The 23,127-nt window shown below is 43.6% G+C and overlaps 1 long non-coding RNA gene across 1 annotated transcript in view; it reads left to right on the top strand.

The window, feature by feature from the left end:
- The window catches only part of LOC115080631, a 113,580-nt gene extending 90,844 nt beyond the window's left edge, over positions 1–22,736 (top strand). The window contains exon 5 of the long non-coding RNA XR_003853612.1: positions 22,401–22,736. This is a non-coding gene — a long non-coding RNA (uncharacterized LOC115080631). The remainder of the gene's footprint in view (positions 1–22,400) is intronic.
- Positions 22,737–23,127: the final 391 nt, after the last annotated feature.

The raw sequence follows: 23,127 nt of genomic DNA, 5'->3' as shown, positions 1-23,127 counted from the left end.
TTATCTTTTAACTAGTTATCAGTCCACAATAGGACATAACCTTCTAGCCCCATGATTTTTTTTGTAATTTCCTAAGGAGTATCTTTTGAATATCTAGGTACAATATTGACCAGCTTACCCTTATCCACTACCTTTGTTAAAACCATGGTGTCATTTTCCCATTAAACTATGCTTACTCAAATGCCCAGTAATTCTGTGTGTCATTATAGTTTCAAGCATTTTGACTGACACTGATATCAGGTTTACTGGTCTGTAGTTTCTGGTTCACTCCTGGTAGCCTTTTTAAAGATAAAAGTGCCCACACATTTTAAGCCTCTGTGGCTGTGTGACAATTACCCTTCCCTTGACTAGGTTTCAGGAGTTGACAATCCCTTCAAAAACTGTATACAAAATTTTTATTCTGACAATGTTTTCAGTCTAAAATAGTAAAGCAATATTGTGTACAAGAAATGAGATAGACAACAGGACAACCTAGCTATGACACATGGGTGATGGCATCCAACAGCATTGGACTTCCACTCCAAGCCCATAGACCTCCACACCACTGAGCACATACAGAAGCTCCCACATGGGTGTTACCCACAAGCCTTCTAGTAGATATTAGAGATAAGTCTTACTAAGTAGTCAACTCTTCAGGGAGGTGTGTGAATATTTAGTAGGGATGTGCATTTGTTTCATACGTTTCATACTTTTCGTATTACATGCTTGTATAGGAAACGTATGAAACGAATGCACATCCCTAATATTTAGCATGGCTAATTCATCCTGCTGTCTATGAAGAACACTGTTTATGGTAAGCAGGGCATCTCCATTGGCAAGCAGAACTGAATTAGCCATGATAAATGGGGAGTCCCAAGCTGAGGGTTTCAGTGAAGCATTTACTGAATAAGCAACCCAGACTCTACTGTGGAAAGGAGACTACTGAGTGAACAGGCTACATTTAGAAACAGTGATAAAAAGGGCACTAGTCCTGTTCCTAACTTGGATAGACTTTTTAAGCAATAGAATGGCAGGAGTGGAAAGCAGTGGCAGCATAACACCAAAAAAGTTGAAATTTGGAGATCATATACTATCACTGTCTATTCCTCTCCTTCTTGTTTTTGAGCAGAGGGAAAAGGCGGGAGGCAGACAGTAGCAAGGCAGTGGCATGGACTGAGGCATAAGAAGTGAAACAGCCAAAATCAGCTGCATGCTTCTTTATATTGGTTACTTCTTCTGAGGTAATGGGCACAGTATTTTCAACAGTATTTTCAACAACTGATTCTGCTCATAGTGCACACATTTGAACTTGGCTTATAAAAAGTTGAAAAAAAGAAAATGTTTGTGTATGTAGTCTTTAAAAAAATTGAGGGAACATTGCTGGTAGGATGCAGTGAGGGGTTGTCCTCACACCAACCATCCTCAAACATAGGCTTGACTTCCCCTACCAGTTCTACTCTGCAAGAGTCTGTTTTCCTTCTTGCTGTGGAGTTGGCCCTATTTCAGACCTGTATTCAGACTCCCTACTGAGACATAGCTTGGTATAATCAAATCTCTGGCTTGAATACTTCAAAGTTTAGGCTCCCAAACTGAATCCTATGTCTTCTTATCTTCTCTGGAAACTCCTTGAAGACTCAATTTTTTCACAATTAGACTCATACCCTTGAGCTTCTCCTGAAGTCCAAAACCCCTTATTCAAAAACATGCTCATTTAGACAAAGATCCTTCCTCGCATCTTTATTTCTGAATACATTCAGTAAGAATTCCTATAAGAAACACCATTACACCTCATCCAGACTCTTCTGTCCCTGTAAAGCCCAGACAGTTTTCAGAGTAGTTCTCCTTAATGTTGCTTAATGTTCTCATCAACCACAAGCTCACCTCTGTACAGTTTGTGGAGCTCTTATCACCTTGTTGTGTGCCTCTAGGTTTCTTTAGCACAAAATGCTAACCACAAAGTTTGTAATCCTTTATGTGAATTCTTAGGACAACCATGATTTTCAAGTCTCTATGGGGAGTTTGCTGCTCTCTCCTAGGCTGCTGTTAGCTCCCTCCTCTTCATCTGAGTCAGTACCCCCACTCTTCAATTATATCTGTGTGCCAGAAACCCAAAAAATGATTTTTCGCGAAAAAAAATCCCGAACCGCAAAAAAAACATTTCCTGCGGCAGCCGAAAAACGAAGAACGACACAAACATAAAAAACGATTCACATCTCTAGAAGTAGCAGTGCCAATTCCAAAAGATTGTAAGCTTCTTAAAAATTCTGTGAGAACTTTGCTGTTATGATGCTGCTCGTGGGCTCCAGCCACGAGCAGCCTCTCACCTCCACCAGTCCCTCCAGACCTGCAGCTCTGACGCCATTCTTCCTTGCGGCCCGTTGTTACTGCTTCCCGCTGCCTGAGTGCTACCGCCATTGCCACTGGTTCCCATGCATCACTGCTGACGTGGCCACCTCTGGGCCAGTGACGTGGCCCAGAGGTGGCCACGTCACTGTCTCCATGCGGTAGGAGTGCCGCCACAGTCTCCTGTCCGCGGCGGGCAGAGCCGCTGCTGACCTGCTCTTCTTGTGCGGCAGGGAGCCGCCAACGTTCCAGCTTCTGTTTTTCGTGGCAGAATGCCGCCGCTGCTGTCCCCAGTCCTGGCTTCCCCTAGCCATGGCCGCACCTCTTCGCAGTATTTAAAGGGCCCATGATGGGAAAAGCCCTACGGCTCTGCTTGATGATGTCAGTCCCTCATCTTATCTTCAGCCCTATAAAAGGGCTCCTCATCAGTCCCTTGTTGCCTTCGCAATGAGCTTGCCTGTTCCTGGATGCTCTGTTCCTGTTTCTTCATCCAGGAAGCTCCAAGGTCCATCATCTCTCCTTCAAGGTCTCCTGTTCATCGTGGGAGTTCCCTTGTCTTCGTCTGTGGTTCCTGGTCTCTCTTTGGATTCTGTGTTCCTGTCTGTCTCATGCCTTGATGTTCCTGTCTCCAGATGTTCCTGTCTCCAGATGTCTCATTCTTCACCAGTTCCTCTCTTCGGATGTTCCTGTCCTTGGATGTTCCAGTTCTTCAGTTCCTGTCTCCAATTGTTCCAGTGCTTCAGTTCCTGTGTCCAGTTGTCCCTGATTCTCTAGTTCCTTGCTCTGGGTATCCCAGCCTTATCTCGCCGCTAGATTTTACCTCCAGATGACCATTGCCTGAATCCATGCCTGAATCAGAGCCTGAGTCCTGTTGCAGTCATTGGAACCTTGTTCCGGTCTGATCTGTCTTCGAGTGCAGCCCGGACTCTTCTTCCATCCTGAGCTTTAGTCCTCCGCCCTCCGCATGGTCCGTGACCAGCTTCTTCAGGTTGTGTAGGGTGCATAGTGGGACAGGGTGGTTCGCGACCAGCCCATGGAGGGCTATGTAGGGCACACTGAGGAGAAGTGCCTGTCCAAGTCTCCGACTGCCTACATCTCGTCCAAGACTCCAAGTGCCTCGTCTCATCCAAGTCTCCAAGTGCCTATACCTTGTTCTTGTTCCAGAGTCATCGCCTGTCCTCAACCTCCATCAGTCCTGAAGCACCTGCCATTCCAAGGCGGCAGATCCTAAAGTGCAATCAAGTGGCTGGAGGGCTACCCCAGAGACCAGCATTCTGTTGCTGGGTCTCTTCTGGTGTGTTCAGGTTCGGCAGAGGTCAGGGCCCCGAGTCTTCAGCCTGTCCACCTGTGCTTGGATATATCTCACCTGCCTCAGTGCTTCTCCAGAATCCTCCTCTGGGGCCGTGCCAATGCCCAAGGGAACACTTTCTCTCCTGAATTGGGACTGCTCCCTAGTGCTCGCCAACAGATTGCGAAGGCCATGTGTCCGGTGAGCATGTTTCTGTGGCGGGCCCAATTTTTGGACTTCCAGGTTTTTGATACAAGATTTTTGTCCAAGTTTTTCCTGTGAACCCCTCAAACTGCTGGAGGTGCCAGCCATTTTTGGGGATATTGTTTTTCCCCTACAACCCACAGGAGGAACCTGCATCTGCCTGATTGCTAACAACTTTTCCTTCGGGAAGCATCCGTATGGCCTGGGCATATTTTTCAATGACCTGCAGGAGTTGCCTACACCCAAGTTTAATGGTTTCCACAGCTGCCTAAGCTTTTTGGTTTCTTCGTCCTTGTTTTCTGGCTCACCAAGATGTCTGCTTTAGGGATGTGCAGAGGGACGCCATACGTTGCATTCGGGATACATATTCGTCGGGTGGCAGATACGTTGTATATGTCCGTATGGCGTCCCGATACAGTTATACATCTAATCCTATTTGTTGCCTGGCTAAAATTAAATTTACTACAACCCCCCACCCTCCTGACCACCCCAAGACTTACCAAAACTCCCTGGTGGTCCAGCGGGGGTCCGGGAGCACTCTCACACCCTCTGTACCAGTTCAAAATGGTGCCGATAGCCCTACCATGTCACAGGGGCTATCGATGCCATTGGTCAGCCCCTGTCACATGGCCATCGGCGCCATCTTGTGCTCCTGCCATGTGACAGGGGCTGACCAATGGCATCAGTAGCCCCTGTGACATAGTAAGGGCAAGGCTATCGGTGCCATTTTGGTTCGTGGCACCCGACGGCACGAGTGCAAGAGATCGCTCCTGGACCCCCGCTGGACCCCCAGGGACTTTTGGCCAGCTTGGGGGGGCCTCCTGACCCCCACAAGACTTGCCAAAAGTCCAGCAGGGGTCCGGAAGTGGGCCGTATTGCCAGTAATCAAAATGGCGCCGTGCTAGACTTTGTCACAGGGGCTGACAATCGGTGACATAGTGAGGGCAAAGGCTAGCGGCTGCCAGTATTCAAAATGGCGCTTGTCCCACTCTCTTTGAGGTCCATGACCCACCTCTTCAGGTTGTGTAGGGCATGCAGTGGGACAAGGTGGCCTGCAACCAGCCCATGGGGGGCTGAGTAGGGTGACCTGAGGGGCAGTGCCTACCCAAGTCTCCAAAAACCTACATCTCACCCCAGTCTCCAAGTGCCTCATCTCGTCCAAGTCTCCAAGTACCTATGTCTCATTCTTGTTCCAGAGTCATCACCTGTCCTTGATCTCTGTCCATTCTGTCACACTTGCCGTTCCCAGGTGGCGGGTCCAAAAGGGCTATCAAGAGGCCAGAAGGATTCCCCAGAGACCACCATTGTGGTGCTGGGTCTCTTCTGGTGCATTTGGGTTCTGCAGAGATCAGGGCCCTGAGGCTTCAGCCTGTCTGCCCATGCTAGGATATGTCTCGCCTGCCTTGGGGCTTCTCCAGAGTCCTCCTCTGGGGCTGTGCCATGGCCCAAAGGCACACTCTCTCTCCTGAATTGGGATTGCTCCCTAGCGCTCCCCAACACACATAGCATGTGTGGGTAATTGCCAGGTTCTTGTGGCCTGGTTTGGCCTCTGTTGGGAACAGGATGCTGGGCTTGATGGATACTTGGTCTGACCCAGCATGGCAATTTCTTATGTTCTTATGTCCTTCTCCACCAAGAGCTAGAGTGGAAATACAGAGCTGCTTGGAAATGCTCAGACTTCACAGTGAGAGGATGTCAGTGTTAGTTGACCTTGATAGCAGCTGCAGGCTGGTAAAAAAAAGATTCCAAACCCTCATTTGACCTCTGTCTAGTCTGTTTGCCAATTTGTCCTGCCTCAGCTCTGACAAGGTTCTGAGGTCACACAGGCAAGCGCTGGATAGTATACTTATCAGTTTTTTTTTTTTTCTCATTAGTGCACAGCTATAGACTTCAATTGGCTGTAGAAATGAATGGGAAGGATAAACCAATCGGACAAAGATTATTTGCTTCATTCATAGAACTCCTCTATTCATTCCAGAGGGTTACAGATGAAACAAATATGGGCTTATTTGCTATGCTTTACCCATTTGTTTCAAATGAATGCACATCCCAACTAGTTAAATGTAGAGTACCTTTTCACTTGTTATAAGTGATAGCTCAAGGTGAGTTATATTCAAGTACAGTAGATATTTCTCTGTAATATGAGAGCTTACAATCAGGGATGGTAACTTTAAAATGAGCACAAAAGCACCCATATACACACATATAGGTGTGCAAGTGCACATATGCCAGAATTTTAAATTGTGTGTGCAATTGCATACATATGATTTAAAATACATCTACCATGCGTATGTGTGCTCCTAATTTTAAGCGCTTACTCCAGCAAATGTAATTTGTGTATCTTCCTTATGACTTTGTTGGCTTTAATGCATGTAGATAAGCGGATATTAAAATCTGCTCGTGTGAACGACATTCCCAGTTTTACCAATTAATCTACAAGTTTGCCAAGTCCATCTTGAGGTCATCCAGGCCCCTCTGATTCTTCAGCCTGCTCTCTCCACAGTTGACCCAGATCCCTTGCCCAGCTGTTTTATGCCTAAAGAGATATTTATGCTGACTTACACCTCATCAAAAGCATAAGTAAACATGTGCGGCTAACAGCCTGCTGTTCACTACAGCCAATGGATTTAAAATTTGGTTTTATTTATGTGAATTTTGGCCCTGCCCCAACTCTGACATGCCCCAACTCTGCCCCTTTTTTACTACTTGCACACATGCATATAGACACATAATTTGTGGATTTTAAAATATGTGACACTCATGTGCAGCCCAGGTACTTGTATATATGGACCTTTTAATGTGAGCAATGCTTTAAAAATTCAATGTTATGTCTCTACCTAAGGAAATGGAGAGTAAAGTGACTTGCCCAAGGTCATAAGTAGCATCAGTTGGATTTGAACCATGGCTTCTTTGAATCAGGGTTCTTATCCCTCTACTTTAACTAGTAGGATACTCCTCCACACCATCAGCACATCAAAAGTAAAAGGAAGAGCACTCCAAGACACCAAGAGTGTGAGTGGTTTGAAGAGCCCAAGGCACCATGATAGGGACAATGAATTTAAACTGAGCCATAAACATCACAAAGTATTGTGAGAAGGGCAAAGCAGCAGCAGCAGCAGTGCAAGAACATCCCAAGGCTATAAGATAGGGGCAAAGGACACAATAAGATTGGCATCAACACCCCAACACAACAAAAGAAGAATAAAGGAGTACCAACAGCAGCAAGAATATCCCAAAGCTCCAAAAGAGGAATAGGTAAGGAAAAGGCAATCAACCCAATATTCTGAGGATGCTCAGTGCCTTTATTCAGTGACCTAATTTAGAACCCTTTATTTAACCAACTTTAGGCATGTTCATTTCTGCCTGAATCTAATGAAATTATAGGCACCTAAAATTGAGGCAGTTAAATTTACCCACCTAGTATTTCAAATTAGCACTATCCAGCTAAACAATCTCCCATCCAATAAAAAAAATTACATCACAGAGCTGAAAGTGTCCCAGAATCCCCTCCCATCCATGAACTTTAATTGTTATGCATGTGGGTGTGCAAATCCCTGGACATTCCCCTTTGCACCTAGATCCTTTAAAATTGTCATGGGGAACTGACGCTCCATATCCTTCCCCATATCTCTTCCCATTTGCCTAAAGCCACTTAATATATGCAGTTCTGAGACCGCCCTCCCTCCCTCCCAACCACCCAAAATGAAAATCAGGGCTGTAAAGTGCCCACCCAATCCAACAAATCCCCAGAAGTCTCCCCACTGCCAAATATTTATTTATTTATTTATTTATTTATTTATTTATTTATTTAGCATTTTTATATACCGACATTCTCGATACAAATATCAAATCAGGTCGGTTTACATAAAACAAAACTATCGCGGTGAGACGTTACAATAAACGGAGTATCAGAACATAAGGCGTTACAATAAATGGAGTATCAGAACATAAGAATATAAATATTAAATAGACAACAGTGACTGATCAAATAACGTGAAAATATATGATAAATAACATGTAATAAAATAGATAATAGTGTAATTAACTAACATGTAATAAAATAAATAATAAACTAAAATAGAATGGTATAAATATATATATATAGAGACGACTGTAACTCGTCAAAATACGTGAAATATATGTAGAAAATAATTTAAAATAAATGATGTGCTATATATGTAGAAAATAATTAAAAATAAATGGTGTGCTAATTTGAGAAATACCGGTAACAGAGGCCAATGTTTGTGGGCCTGATTATACGTAATGCATGGGCTAAAGAATGAGCTTGTAGTGAACTATTTTGTTCTTTGGCCCGTGTCAGAGTGTTCCTGCGATTCTGGAAAGGCTTGCCGGAAGAGCCACGTTTTCAAATTTTTCTTAAAAGCCTAGTAAAGATGACACTGCCTATTCCCTCCTGGCTAGGCTTGGAATTATTTGGCAAGGTTTGGGGAGACATCTAGGAATTGGGAGAAGTAGGGAGGAGACTGGGGGGGGGGGGATTTCTAGCTCGTGACTTGGTGCAGGAAGGATGAAAGGTGTGAGGGTTGGCATGTTTTGGCCTCATACATATTTATGACCTTGAGGTGGTTGAAGGAGGATGTTGGAAGGGAAACATTGTGTTCCTCCAACTATTTTATAAGGTCAGAGTGCAAGGGAGATCTTGGGGGACAAATGTGTCCACCAGTATAACAATTAAAACTTGCAGGGGTCACCTGATGCAGTGATATCATTTAATTCTCAACAATCTTTCTCTGCTCTATGCCCACTAATTTCTCAGCCTTTTTGGTTTTATATTTTTCTACACCATGTTAAGGCCTTAAGGGAGGTAGGAGGGAGTAATTGAGCTTGTTTTCAAGTGAGGAAGACTGAGAAGATTCTACCAGCTTGCTCTCTGGGTTTTTTTTTTTGTTTTGTTTTTTTTGCATATTTATTATTTGCCCTTGTTTACAAGTTGGGGAGGGGGGAGATGGGATAAGTGGGGGACTTACTGCCTGTGTTTTTCAAGCATGTCACTGGGAATTCCAGTGTTCTCATTTGTATTTGTAGCCCTGGTGGTGTTTGAATTTTTGTGAAAATCAATAAAGATATTTAAACATAAACATAAAACTCACCAGTGCAAGGGAGGGGAGGTGGGGACGGGATGGGACAGATAGCCAGATTTAGGCCTGATCTGTCAGTACATATATTTGGTCACCTAGTATAGAAATCAGGAATTGGAGCCTAACTTCTTTCACCTGATAAGGGGCATGGAATAGCAGCCCTAGGAGGAAAGGCTAAGGAAGTCAGGGCTGTTGAGTTTGGAGAAGAGACCACTAAGGGGGGATATGATAAAGGTCTACAAAATCATGAAAGGACTTGAACAAGTTAATGTAAATACGTTATTTACTCTCTCAGAAAATAGGACTAGGGAGAAAAATCCATAAACTGCTATTAATTAATAAGCTACAGAAGCTTGAGATTTACTTAATGTTTGTATACCTGCCAGGTACTTGTGACTTGGATTGGCCACTGTTGGAAACAGGATACTGGGCTTGATTGACACTTGGTCTGACCCAGTATGGCATGTTCTTATGTTCTTATGACCTGAATGCCTAATATTGAAGCATTTAAGTTTAGCAGTCTTTTGGTGGTTACTGATGTTTGAAAGCCTCGTTCTAGCCACTTCTGTGGCCCTGGAATCCCCTTCTGTGATTGCTTCCTGCTGGGACTCCAGCTCAGGACCAGCATTTGAAGTTGTTGGAAGGTGATACAGGAACTTCAGGAGGCAGCACACTGCAGTTTGCCTCAGGGGATTGCTAGTGTGTGTTCCACTCACTCCTGCCCCTCCAGTGGTTACTTGCTGCAGAGACTCTAGTTTGGGACCAGCATTTGACATAATCAGGAAGTACCACAGAGCCTTCAAGAAGCAGCCAGAGCTGTGCACAAAAGGAGGTGACTCCTTAGAGCAATTATTTTATTTGACTGGGCATCAAGAGGTGGTATGTATCTCTGAAGTATTTTGGACCCTGGGTTGGCTTCTCTTTTTCTTAGTTGGCTCCTAAGTAGAAGGGGAAATTAAGATTCTTTCCCCTTGAAGTTTCTACTCCTGCAGTACAGCTGACATTCTTCAGGGAACAGCTTGTTGTAGGGGAGGTCAACCCAGTGACAGTACCTGGAGGGGAAAATCAGGGTTAGCCTGGGTTAGCTATGACATTCTCTCCCCTTGATCACCATTGTCCATCTCCTCTAGATGGAAGCATTTCTTTGATGTCAGAGTTTGGAGGTGAAGGTCTGCCTGGACATTAACAGGAGGATAGTTCTGTTTTTTTGTTTTTTGTTTTGTCTTGCGTGGTACAGCTGAAGTTCTATCTGAGGTGTTTCCCTCTACTGCCAGTTCACCTTTAACTCTTGCGAGACTTGAGATGGACACCATTTGGACAGCAATGGTGAGCCTTAATAATGCCATCATTTCCCTTTCCAATGATTTTAATCCTCATCTTGATAGACAAAACACAGCTCTATCTAATTTCAAAAGTTGTAAACAACAGGAAAAATACATATCTGGTTTAAAACAAACTAATGTTATGATTGGTAAAGATAATCCTTTGCTTCATAGAAGAATATAAGTTTTAGAGACTTATTCAAGGCACTTAAATTTACTTGTCCTGAAGAAGGAGTTTTTGTGAAGGATTTGTGCAAACAATATTTTTCTGACATTTTATTGATCCTCATGAAGTTTATCCTGCAATTAATAAAACAAAGTACTTACCTATTTGGGGCAAAGACAAAGCTCCTTCTTTGGGAGCAGTTGAATTTCCTAAGTCTACTGATGTATCTCAGTAGTCTTCACAAAATACTTCTCCAAGTGCTACCTTGTTAGTTTCCTTCAAATTTGAGCAAGATGTTAAACTTGTATTGAGCTCATATTTTCAAAGAGCCAATGAGTTATTTATGGTACAGAAAGTCTGGATTTTTCCAGATCCATTCAAGTCTATGCAAGAATGGTAGAAACATTTCTTAGCTCTCAGACAAGACATTTTAAATGTAGGGGCTATTTTTTTCTTAGACACACGTATAAGATGCTTGTAAAGCATGAAAATTTGGTATATAGTTTTTTGCACCTGAGCAGTTAAAAAAGTTCTTGGATGGAAAAGTTAAGACTGCCTAGACTGCCAAAGACTGTCTAATAGAGTTTGGCTGAATGGTTGATTTATCGATAGTTGACTGTTAATCATGTCTTCTCTATAGGCTTTCTTCTGTTTGTTGTATCTTCCATTTTTTTCTTTTTCTCCCTCCCTTCTTATTTGTGGAGTAGATTAATAAAACCATAACTATTTTTATTATGTTTTATTTCTTTGAATTAGGTTGTAGTTTTTTGGTACTATGTTTTTCTCTGTTACAAGTTTTTGTCTTTTAACAATGTTATAATTGTGAAATTAAAAAAAAGTTAAATGTAGGTGCCTTTTGAATTAAGGTGCCTAAATTTAGTTGTTTAGCATGGAAAAAATTGACGTCAGTTCTTATTACCTAATTAACTAAGGGGCAGATATTAGAAGGATTTACGCATGTAGGGGGGTTACGCGGGCCGGGCCTATTTTCAAAAGGCCCGTGATGAGCGTAAAGCCCCGGGACGCATGTAAATCCTGGGGCTTTTCTGAATGGGCGGGCAGGGGCGAGATGGAGGTGGGGTGGATGGTCCGGGGGCATGGTGCGGTGGTTTGGGGGCAGGGAGGGGGTGTGGCCGAGGACTTGGGCACAGCGGCTCGGGGGATCTCACGCTGGCACTTGGCGGGCACGTGCAAGTAGGCAGGCGTAACTTCTGAAATAAAGGTACGGGGTTTTTGTTTTTTTTTCAGGCTGGGGGGCGAGACAGGTAGGGGAAGGGAGGGGAAGGTGGGAGGAGAAGGAAAGTTCCCTCTGAGGCCGCTCCTATTTCAGAGCAGTCTCAGAGGGAACAGGGAAAGCCAGCTGGTCTCCCCAAGGGTTCGGCGTGCACAAGGTGCATTAGTGTGCACCCCCTTGCGCGCGCCAACCCCTGATTTTATAACATGCGTGCGGCTGCGTGCGCATGTTATAAAATCCAATGATTTGTAACTTATCATTGGAATCGTCCATTGTGCCTGAGGACTGGAGGATAGCGGATGTAACCCCAGTGTTTGGGAGGGGCTCCAGGGGCGATCCGGGAAGCTACAGACCGGTTAGCCTGACTTCAGTGCCAGGAAAAATAGTGGAAAGTGTTCTAAACATCAAAATCACAGAACATATAGAAAGACATGGTTTAATGGAACAAAGTCAGCATGGCTTTACCCAGGGCAAGTCTTGCCTCACAAATCTGCTTCACTTTTTTGAAGGAGTTAATAAACATGTGGATAAAGGTGAACCGGTGGATATAGTGTACTTGGATTTTCAGAGGGCGTTTGACGGAGTTCCTCATGAGAGGCTTCTAGGAAAAGTGGAAAGTCATGGGATAGGTGGCGATGTCCTTTCGTGGATTGCAAACTGGCTAGGGGACAGGAAACGGAGAGTGGGATTGAATGGGCAGTTTTCTCAGTGGAGGGGAGTGGACAGTGGAGTGCCTCAGGGATCTGTATTGGGACCCTTACTGTTCAGTATATTTATGGATGATCTGGAAAGAAATACGACGAGTGAGATAATCAAATTTGCAGATGACACAAAATTGTGCAGAGTGGTTAAGTCACAGGCAGATTGTGATAAATTGCAGGAAGACCTTGTGAGACTGGAAAGTTGGGCATCCAAATGGCAGATGAAATTTAATGTGGAAAAGTGCAAGGTGATGCATATAGGGAAAAATAACCCATGCTATAATTACACGATGTTGGGTTCCATATTAGGTGCTACAACCCAAGAAAGAGATCTGGGTGTCATAGTGGATAACACATTGAAATCGTCGGTTCGGTGTGCTGCGGCAGTCAAAAAAGCGGACAGAATGTTGGGAATTGTTAGAGGGGGAATGATGAATAGAACGGAAAATGTCATGATGCCTCTGTATCGCTCCATGGTGAGACCGCACCTTGAATGCTGTGTACAGTTCTGGTCGCCGCATCTCAAAAGAGATGTAGTTGCGATGGAGAGGGTGCAGAGAGGGGCTACCAAAATGATAGGGGGAATGGAACAGCTCCCCTATGAGGAGGGACTGAAGAGATTGGGACTTTTCAGCTTGGAGAAGAGACGACTGAGGGGGGATATGATGGAGGTGTTTGAGATCATGAGAGGTCTAGAACGGGTAGATGTGAGTCGGTTGTTTGCTCTTTCGGATGGTAGAAGGACTAGGGGACACTCCATGAGGTTAGCATGGGGCACATTTAGAACTAATCGGAGAAAGTTCTTTTTTACTCGGCGCACAGTTGAACTCTGGAATTTGTTGCCAGAGAATGTGGTTCGTGCAGGTAGTATGGCTGTGTTTGGAGAGGGATTGGATGAGTTCTTGGAGGAGAAGTCCATTACCTGCTATTGGGTTCACTTGGAGAATAGCCACTGCCATTAGCAATGGTTACATGGAATAGACTTAGTTTTTGGGTACTTGCCAGGTTCTTGTGGCCTGGATTGGCCACTGTTGGAGACAGGATGCTGGGCTTGATGGACCCTTGGTCTGACCCAGTATGGCATTTTCTTATGTTCTTATGTTCTTACATTTGTGCGCGCCGGGTAGCGCGCACAAATGTAGGCTGCGTGAGTAGCTTTTAAAATATGCCCCTAAGGCTTTACTTCCTTTCTATGACTAGGGGCAAAAGCTTGATAAATCAGCCCCAAAATTAGGAGCTTAAATCTTTTTAATATGAGCTCAGTGCATTTAGATTAAATTATGTTTAAATGAAGTAAAGCTACTAAGTGTCTGGAAGTTACTGTAGTTAGTAACTACTAGAGATGTGAATCTGAATCGGAATCTGATCGGTTCTGGTTCCAATCCAAATCTTAAAATTTTTATCGCCCAGCCCGATTTGAGTTTTTATTATTGGCTGTGCCCGATCCGATAATCAAAAAGCCCTCCCCCACCCTCCCGAACCCCCAAAAAAGGTTTTAAAATTACCTGGTGGTCCAGCGGGAGCGCAGGGAGCGATCTCCCGCTCTCAGGCCATCGGCTGCGTTAATAAAAATGGCGCCGATGGCCCTTTGCCCTTACCATGTGACAGGGCAAAGGTAGCGCCAGCACCATTTTGAATACTGGCAATACGGCCTGAGTGCAGGAAATCGCTCCCGGACCCCCGCTGGACTCCCAGGGAAGTTTGGCCAGCTTGGGGCCTCCTGACCCCCACAAGACTTGCCAAAAGTCCAGCGGGGGTCCGGGAGTGACCTCCTGCACTCGGGCCGTATTGCCAGTATTCAAAATGGCACCGGCACTACCTTTGCCCTCACTACGTCATAGAGGCCGACGGTCGGCCCCTGTGACATAGTGAGGGCAAAGGCTAGCGCCTGCACCATTTTCAGTACTGGCAGCCGCTAGCCTTTGCCCTCACTATGTCACAGGGGCTGGCCATCGGCCCCTGTGACATAGTGAGGGCAAAGGTAGCGTGGGCGCCATTTTGAATACTGGCAATACGGCCCGAGTGCAGGAGGTCGCTCCCGGACCCCCGCTGGACTTTTGGCAAGTCTTGTGGGAGTCAGGAGGCCCCCCCAAGCTGGCCAAAAGTCCCTGGGGGGCCAGCGCCGGCCATCCAGTGCTCCTACCATGTGACAGGGGTCGGCCAATGGCATGGATACCCTGTCACATGGTAAGGGCAAAGGGCCATCGGCACCATTTTTATTAGTGGCAGCCAATGGCCTGAGAGCGGGAGATTGCTCCCTGTGCCTCCGCTGGACCACCAGGTAATTTTAAAAGATTTTTGGGGGGGTCGGGAGGGTGGGGGAGGCTAAGGGGGTCATTTTAAAGGGTCGGGAGGGTTTTTTTTTTTAAGCGGGCCATCAGCGCCATTTATATTAGTGGCAGCCAAAATGGCGCCGATGGCCGGAGAGAGGGAGATCACGCCGGGACCCCCCCACTGGACCACCAGGTAATTAAAAACATTTTGGAGGGGTTTGGTAGGGTGGGGGATTTGTTTTAAAGGGTCGGGGTGGGTTTAGGGGTTGTTTTGGTGTGCTGGTTTTCCCGCCCTCCCCCCCCCCAATTTACGATTTTTGACGATAAATCGGGGGAATTGTTATTGTATCGCGGCTCTAACGATTTTTGACTATTTAAAAAATATCTGACGATTTTTTTAAATCGTCAAAAAACGATTCACATCCCTAGTAACTACATTAATGGGCTTTCCAAAATATTGATTCATCTGTGCGGATGACTACAATTAGGTCTGTATGTACCATATCAAACATTGTTCTAAATATATCATGTGCATTACCAAGTACAAGGACAAAGTTTTCATAAAGTTTATATCTGCAAAGTTTCCAGATGTTTTCCTCTCTTAAATCATAGTCTTTCAAACTGCAGACACCTCTCAGATTGTTTTCTTGACATGTTTGACAGATTGAGAAAGGGCATGAAAGGGCATGTACTTACATGTACAGTGAAGAAGGAAACTGTGAATAGGGAGGTTCATTTATGTCCTGCTCATTGAGTCATCATCAAGCCAAGTTCCCTAAATCTGAAACAAGAAAAATTCTATTAAATGCACTGTTAAGGAGTCATAATTTTATGTTCATTTTATTAAATTTAACTTAGAAATGAGCAAATAATTGACCAAATTCTCTATTGTGATAATAGATGATCAGTAAAATATGTGCATCTTAACATAGTTACATAGCAACAAAGTAATATAATAATTGATAAAGACCAATTGATCTATCCAGTTTGCTAAATCCTCTTTCTCTCTGGTTCTCTTATCATTTTACACAGAGGAGTAAATAAATTCCAATACTTAAGGGACCCTCAGCTCCTTTCCATGTTTTTACTTGATCTAACAATGCCCTCTATATCTGTCTCAAACATATTTAAATTCGGTTAAAGTGGTAGCTTCCACCACCACTGCAATGCCAGGCCTTGTTGTCTTGCTCTTTGTTTTGTATTTGTTTGGGGAGGGGCACACTTTCCCCTTTAAATGGATCGGATGTCATGAGCCTTCTTTCACCTCTGCTTAACAATGTTTCCCTTATTTTGTACCCCCTCTGGACTCTCTAGGACCAGTTATTGTAGTGACAGTCCTTGGCTCCCTGAGCCAAGCAGGAGGGTTCCTTAGGGAGCTTAGAAATCATAGGCTTTGGCCACTAGGTATCAGCATTAAGTATGGAATATGACTCATTTCTCTTCCAGGGATAAAAGCAAAATATATATCGAAAATTTATTGTCAGAAAGATACAGTAGGTGTGTACAAAAGCACCCAAAGGCAAATACAAACAGCTAGAATATTATCAGAGATAGCTAGCATGCCCCTGTAAAGTTCTGACAACCGAACAATTAACTTGTATGCAGAAAAAGATTCAGTTTAGTAGATTTCCTTATATGAAAATTGTATTGCTGATATAAAATAAACATACTTGTTTTTCTCTGTTGAAAGAGAAAATGATAAAAGCAATTGTTTTTATAACCCTGTATTCAGGTTGTAATTCATTTGAACTATGAAATGCACTTTCATTGGTCATAGCGGTCAATATTAAAACATATAGGGGCAGATTTTTAACCAGCACGCGCGGGGTACATTTGTGCGCGCTACCCGGCGCGCACAAATGTACACCCAATTTTATAACAAGTGCACGCTACCGCACGCATGTTATAAAATCCAGGGTCGGTGCATACAAGGGGGTGCACATTTGTACACCTTGCGCACGCCGAGCCCTAGGGGAGCCCAGATAGCTTTCCCAGTTCCCTCTGAGGCTGCTCCAAAATCAGAGCGGTCTTAGAGGGAACTTTTTTTCTGCTCCCCCCACACCTTATTTAAAATATTTACGCCTGCCTCTGGCAGATGTATCTTATGCATGCCAGCTGGCTGCCAGCATAACATCCCCGGCACAGCCACTGTGCCGGAGGCCTCGGTCCTGCCCCGGACCGCCCCCGGACTGGTGCCATGCCCAAGCCCCCACCCCCTTCCCGCCCCTTTTTCAAAGCCCCGGGACATACGCGCGTCCCAGGGCTTGTGTGTGCTGCCGAGCCTATGCAAAATAGGCTCGGCGTGCGCAAGAGGGTTTTTAATGGGTTACACGCGTATATTACGCGCGTAACTCTTTGAAAATCTACCCCATTTTGATTTGTAGGGATGTGAATCGTTTTTTGATGATTTAAAATATCGTCCAATATATTTTAAATCGTCAAAAATCGTTAGAGGCGATATACACTAGGAATTCCCCCGATTTAACGTCAAAAATCGTAAATCGGGGGAAGGGGGAGGGGAAGGGGGAGGGCGGGAAAACCGGCACACTAAAACAACCCTAAAACCCACCCCGACCCTTTAAAATAAATCCCCCACCCTCCCGAACCCCCCCCCCCAAATGTCTTAAATTACCTGGGGTCCAGTGGGGGGGTCCCGCTGTGATCTTCCACTCTCGGGCCAAGGGTGCGTTGATAGAAATGGCGCCGGCGCTACCTTTGCCCTGTCATATGACAGGGCAAAGGTAGCGCCGGCGTCACGAGTGCAGGAGATCACTCCCGGACCCCCGCTGGACCCCCAGGGACTTTTGGCCAGCTTGGGGGGGCCTCCTGACCCCCACAAGACTTGCCAAAAGTCCAGCGGGGGTCCGGAAGCGACCTCCTGCACTTGAATCGTATTTGCCGTAATGGCCGTATGGCCATATTGCCGTATTGCAAAATGGCGCCGGCCATATCGCCATATGGCCGGCGCCATTTTGCAATACGGCAAATACGATTCGAGTGCAGGAGGTTGCTTCCGGACCCCCGCTGGACTTTTGGCAAGTCTTGTGGGGGTCAGGATGCCCCCCAAGCTGGCCAAAAGTCCCTGGGGGTCCAGCGGGGGTCCGGGAGCGATCTCCTGCGCTCGTGATGTCGGGGGGCAGGAAGCAAAATGGCGCCGGCGCTACCTTTGCCCTGTCATATGACAGGGCAAAGGTAGCGCCGGCGCCATTTCTATCAACGCACCCGTGGCCCGAGAGTGGAAGATCACAGCGGGACCCCCCACTGGTCCCCAGGTAATATAAGACATTTGGGGGGAGGGGGTTCGGGAGGGTGGGGGATTTATTTTAAAGGGTCGGGGTGGGTTTTAGGGTTGTTTTAGTGTGCCGGTTTTCCCGCCCTCCCCCGATTTATGATTTACACGATTTTAAACAAAACAAAACCGCGACGATCCGCTTCCCTCCCCCCCCCAGCCAAAATCGATCGTTAAGACGATCGATCACACGATTCACATCTCTATTGATTTGTAGACATGGTTTATGGTTTTATTAGTTACATCAGTTGGGACCTTCACAACGGTTTACAGTTATTTAAGGCAAGAAATACAATAAATATAATAAAACAGTAATAACAGCTAAAATATTAATGAAAGGAACAAAATGACCTCTATAGCTGTTAAAATTAATAAAATGCCTATAAAGAAATAATATGAGTTATAATAATGTTAAAATAATTGGTGAAGCACAATTTGTATATAAAGAGACGATAAGATTACAGAATAAGGTTAAAATACATTATTAAAACAAAATAAGAATAAATACATTGCTAAAACAGAAGTAAAAAGATAAGACACATTTTAAAAACAAGGCTTGCTGTTATCTGCTATTCATTCTCTGTATATGCGCATTTAAAAAGCCATATTTTCAAGTCAGATTTAAATTTCTTTGTTGTTTGCACCCGTATTTGTGTGGGCAGTATGTTCCAAAGCTTAGAGCTTGCTATTGAGATTGCCCTCTCGCATACCTGGCAAAGTCGAGCTGACTTTATTGTTGGAATTGTTAACAATCCTTTGTTAGCGGATCAGAAGTTCTTTTGTGGAATATATAAATGTATTGGAATGTTAAGTCATTATGTATTTTTCCCATGGACTATGTTATGGAAAATGCAGGCACTTTTGTACTGTATGCAGTAGTTGATCGGTAACCAGTGCAAAGAACTTAGAACAGGTGTTATATGATCACATTTATTTATGCCGGTTAAAACTCTAGCTGCGGCATTTTGAAGTACTTGAATAGATCTTATTGTACATTGGGGCAGTCCTAATAACAGCGCATTACAATAGTCAATATTTGAGAATATTAGGGTCTGAAGAACCGTCCTAAAATCATTTGAGTTCAGTAATGGTTTAAGCCGTCGCAATGTTAGGAGTTTGAAGTAGCCATCCTTTAGTTTAGTGGCGATGTGTTTTTGTATATTAAGCTCTGTATCTAGTATAACTCCAAAGTCTCTCACAAATAATGATGGCTTTATTGTGATGTTATTGTCGAAAACTAGGGGAGGGACATCATTATCCCTGTATTTTTGTTCTAACAGGATTAGCTCTGTTTTATCCATGTTTAAAACCAGTTGCATATGTTGTAAAAGCTGTTTTATAGCTTGTAGGTATACTGCAATAATTTTGAAAGTTTTATCTATTGTATCGTCAATGGGAACAAGAAACTGTATGTCATTGGCATATATGTAAATATTTAAGCCGAGTCCAGTGAGGAGATTTATTTATTTATTTATCTATTTATCTATTTATTTATTTATTTATTTAAACACATTTATATACCGGTATTCATGGGAACATCATGCCGGTTTACACAGAACTCAACGGATGATACATTGAACAGGGAGTTAGGAACCTGGAGGGGTGTAACTTTTAAAAGGAGGATGGGGAGGTAACTTGGAGAAGGGCTGATATGTAGGAGGGGGGTAACCTTAGGGATAGGGGGAAAAGGACCACTTGGGGGGGTATATATACAGAGCATTAATGGTGAATACATTTAGTGGAGAGTAGGTGCATTAATAATATGTACATAAGGTGGGGAACGTTCACAGGAACTACTAATACAAATTCACTGCCGGAATACAGGATTCGAGATTGCTACTATTGCACAAATTCAATATAGGTGAGGGTGCGAGAGGTGGATTTCTGGGGATAGTGTGGGGGGTAAAGACCCAGGGGGGTGGGTAAATTGATTGGAGGATGGGATGTGGGTGGGGGCATAGTGCTATTGGAGGGGAGGGGGGCGTAGTGCTAGTCAGGGAATGCTTGCTTAAAAAGCCAGGTCTTGAGGTTTTTTTTTAATTGCTGTGTACTTGGCTCTAGCCAGAGATCTGTCTGCATGGAGTTCCAAAGTGTGGGTCCTGCAAGGAGAGAGAGCACGATCTTTCGTGGAGCTGAGGTGGATGGTCTTTAGGGAGGGAGTATGTAAGTTTCCTTTATATGCGTTCTCATAGGATGGTTGGACATGTGTAAGCGGAAGGAATTGTCAAGCCAGTGAATGTTATTGTTATGGAGGGTTTTGTGTATAATTGAGAGACACTTGTGGAGGTTGCGGAAGGATATTGGAAGTCAGTGGAGTTCCTTGAGGACAGGGGTAATATGGTCTGCTTTGTTGGTGTTTGTGAGAATTCTTGCAGCTGCATTTTGAAGAACTGTAGTGGTTTGATGGTTGATGCGGGTAGGCCTAGTAGTAAGGAGTTGCAGTAATCAATTTGTGAGAAAATTGAGGATTGGAGGACAGTGCAGAAGTCATTGAGGTGGAGAAGTGGTTCAACTTTTTTAAGGATGTGGAGTTTGAAATAGCACTCCTTTATAGTTGCGTTGATGAATTTCTTTAGGTTCATTTGGTTATCAATTGTGACACCAAGGTCTCACACATTTTGCTGAAGTGAGGTCGAGAGGGAGAGGGGATTGCAGTCAGGTGGCAGTGCTAAAGTATTGTGTGTGGAGATGATGATGAGCTTAGTTTTTGCTGTGTTAAGAGTAAGGTGGAGGTTTGTGAGGAGGAGATTAATAGTGTTAAGGCAATTTTCTCAGGTTTTGAGAGACTTGGATAAGGAGTCTTGTATAGGGATGAGGATTTGGACATCATCTGCGTAAATGAAGTGGGTAAGGCCGAGATCTGAAAGGAGATGGCAGAGGGGCAGGAGGTATATATTAAAGAGGGTAGAAGAGAGGGAGGATCCTTGGGGGATGCCTTGAGAGAGAGGGATAGGAGTGGATTCGGTGTTAGCAATTTGGACTGTATAGCCTGTTTTCGAGGTAGAATTTGAACCAGAGTATGGCTGATCCTGAGGTATCTATTTCTGTAAGACGGCTGATTAAGTTGTTGTGGTTAATGGTATCGAAGGTGGAGGAGATGTCTAGTAGGGCAAGTATGTAGGAATAGCCTTGGTCTAGACCTTTAAGGAGGGTGTCTGTGAGAGAGAGGAGGAGGGTTTCCGTACTGAAGAACTTATGGAAGCCGAATTGTGAGCAGGATAAGATGTTGTGGTTTTCCAAGTGAGTTGAGTGTTGACAACTTTTTCCATGATTTTTGCAAGGAAAGGAAGGTTAGAGATCGGTCGGTAGTTGGAAGGGTCTGCAGGGTCAAGATTGTTTTTTTTTAGGATGGGTTTAACTATAACCTGTTTTAAGGAGTCAAGGACCTTGCCATGGGAGCGTGAGCAATTGATTATCTCAGCCAAGGGTTTGGCAATTGCATTTGGAATTGATAGGAGGGCTTTGGTGAGGATAGTGTCGGAGGGGTATGAAGAGGGGTTTAGTCCCTTTAGTATTGTTTCTATTTCTGAGGCAGAGGTGGTATCAAGTGTGTCTAGTGTGGCGTTTGTGTATTTATGAAGGGAGTGCATAAGAGGGGTGGGTGTAGTGAAGCGTAGTAGAATATTTGCTATTTTGTCATTGGAATAGCTGGCGAGCTGTTCGTATTTGGCTTTGGTGTTATCATCTGGGGTAGGGGGGTGATGTTTTGGTGAGTTCAGTTACATATGCAAGAGGGCTTTGGGGTTGTATTGGTAATTATGAATTTTGCTTGCATAGTAGTCTCGTTTAGTCTTAAGGATGGTGGTTCTATATGAATGTAGGGAGGATTTATAGGATGCTAATATGATGGGGGAAGGGTCTTTCGCCATTTTCTTTCTTTTAGTCTGAGGTATTGTTTTAGTTTTTTTAGTTCAGGGGTGTACCAGGATTTTTTTGATTGGGGTGAATGATTTAAAGGCTGCTTGGAGGTAGTCAATCTGGAATGATTTAAAGGCTGCAGATCATGGCAGATTGGCAATAAATATATATTAAAAAGGGTGGCTGAGAGCGTTGACCCCTGCAGTACTCCAGTTTCAAGGGGAATTTTGTCGGAAACTGTATAATTTTTGAGATGATCTGTTATCTATTTTTATTATACCATGTTTATTGATGTGTTGAAGTTTGGTATGCTGCTGGCTATTATGCTGTATATTTTTTTTATTTCTACTGCAAATCACATTCAGCTTGTTGATACACTGAACTTCAAAAACTGAATGTAAATATAGATAAATAAATATAAATAACTGAACTCTAAAATAATATTTTATTTATTTATCCTTCTAAATCTGCTTTTCTCAAGCAGAGTACAGTTTTAAAAAAAACTAAAAACAGTTTTAAAAAAAACTAAAAACTAAGTTCTATAATGGTAAGAAATTATCAATACCAACACTGAACACATACATTTTGAATTTTGTATCTCTACCTTATAATGAGAGAGTATGTTTTCTATTCTTGTTTTCCAGATTGACTAGATTGACTACCTCCAAGCAGCCTTTAAGCAACATGAACCTGGCAAATAAAAAGCAATGGAAGGCTAAGTGAATGAAGGCCAACAACTGCTGCTAATATTTGATTAACTACGGGAACTAATTACTGATTCCTGTTGGGTGGAAAATGTTTATTTAATTTGTGTGTATAGTGCAGAATAATTATATCTAATGAATAATGTTTGCATAATTTTCCTTTTTAGGAATTACCATTCATATAATGGCATCAATGGTCTGTGTGAGTATACAGGCAAAACTATTTAATTCCTGAGTTCTGCAAATGTAGTTTGTGGCATAGATTAATTTACTAATTTTGTACAGTATACAGGTACTACAGATTATGGTTAAACTGTGAAATAAATATTAAAATATTGAAAATATTACAAGATGGTATTGCAATTTTATTGGGATTGATTATGTATAGTGTGGGTATTTAAAAGAAACCTTAAATATTTTTCATGAAAAATAACAAAAAAAATATTTTAATGTGTTCAGTATATTGCTTTTCATAGATTTATGAATACATTTTTTAAGAGCCATTTCCTGTTACATCAGCAGATTTTACAGAGTTGATTACTTATTTTTTGTATCATGCTTTATAGGTGTGGTTTATAGGTGTGGTTTATAGGTGTGGTTTATAAGGGTGTTGTAGTGGTCCCTGCTAGGGATGTGAATCGGTATCAGACTCATTTCCGGTATCAGG

The sequence above is a fragment of the Rhinatrema bivittatum genome, chromosome 1, assembly GCF_901001135.1.
Source record: "Rhinatrema bivittatum chromosome 1, aRhiBiv1.1, whole genome shotgun sequence".
Taxonomy (NCBI): domain Eukaryota; kingdom Metazoa; phylum Chordata; class Amphibia; order Gymnophiona; family Rhinatrematidae; genus Rhinatrema; species Rhinatrema bivittatum.
Note: the sequence above shows the minus strand (reverse complement) of the source record. Positions and strands in the feature narration are given on the sequence as shown.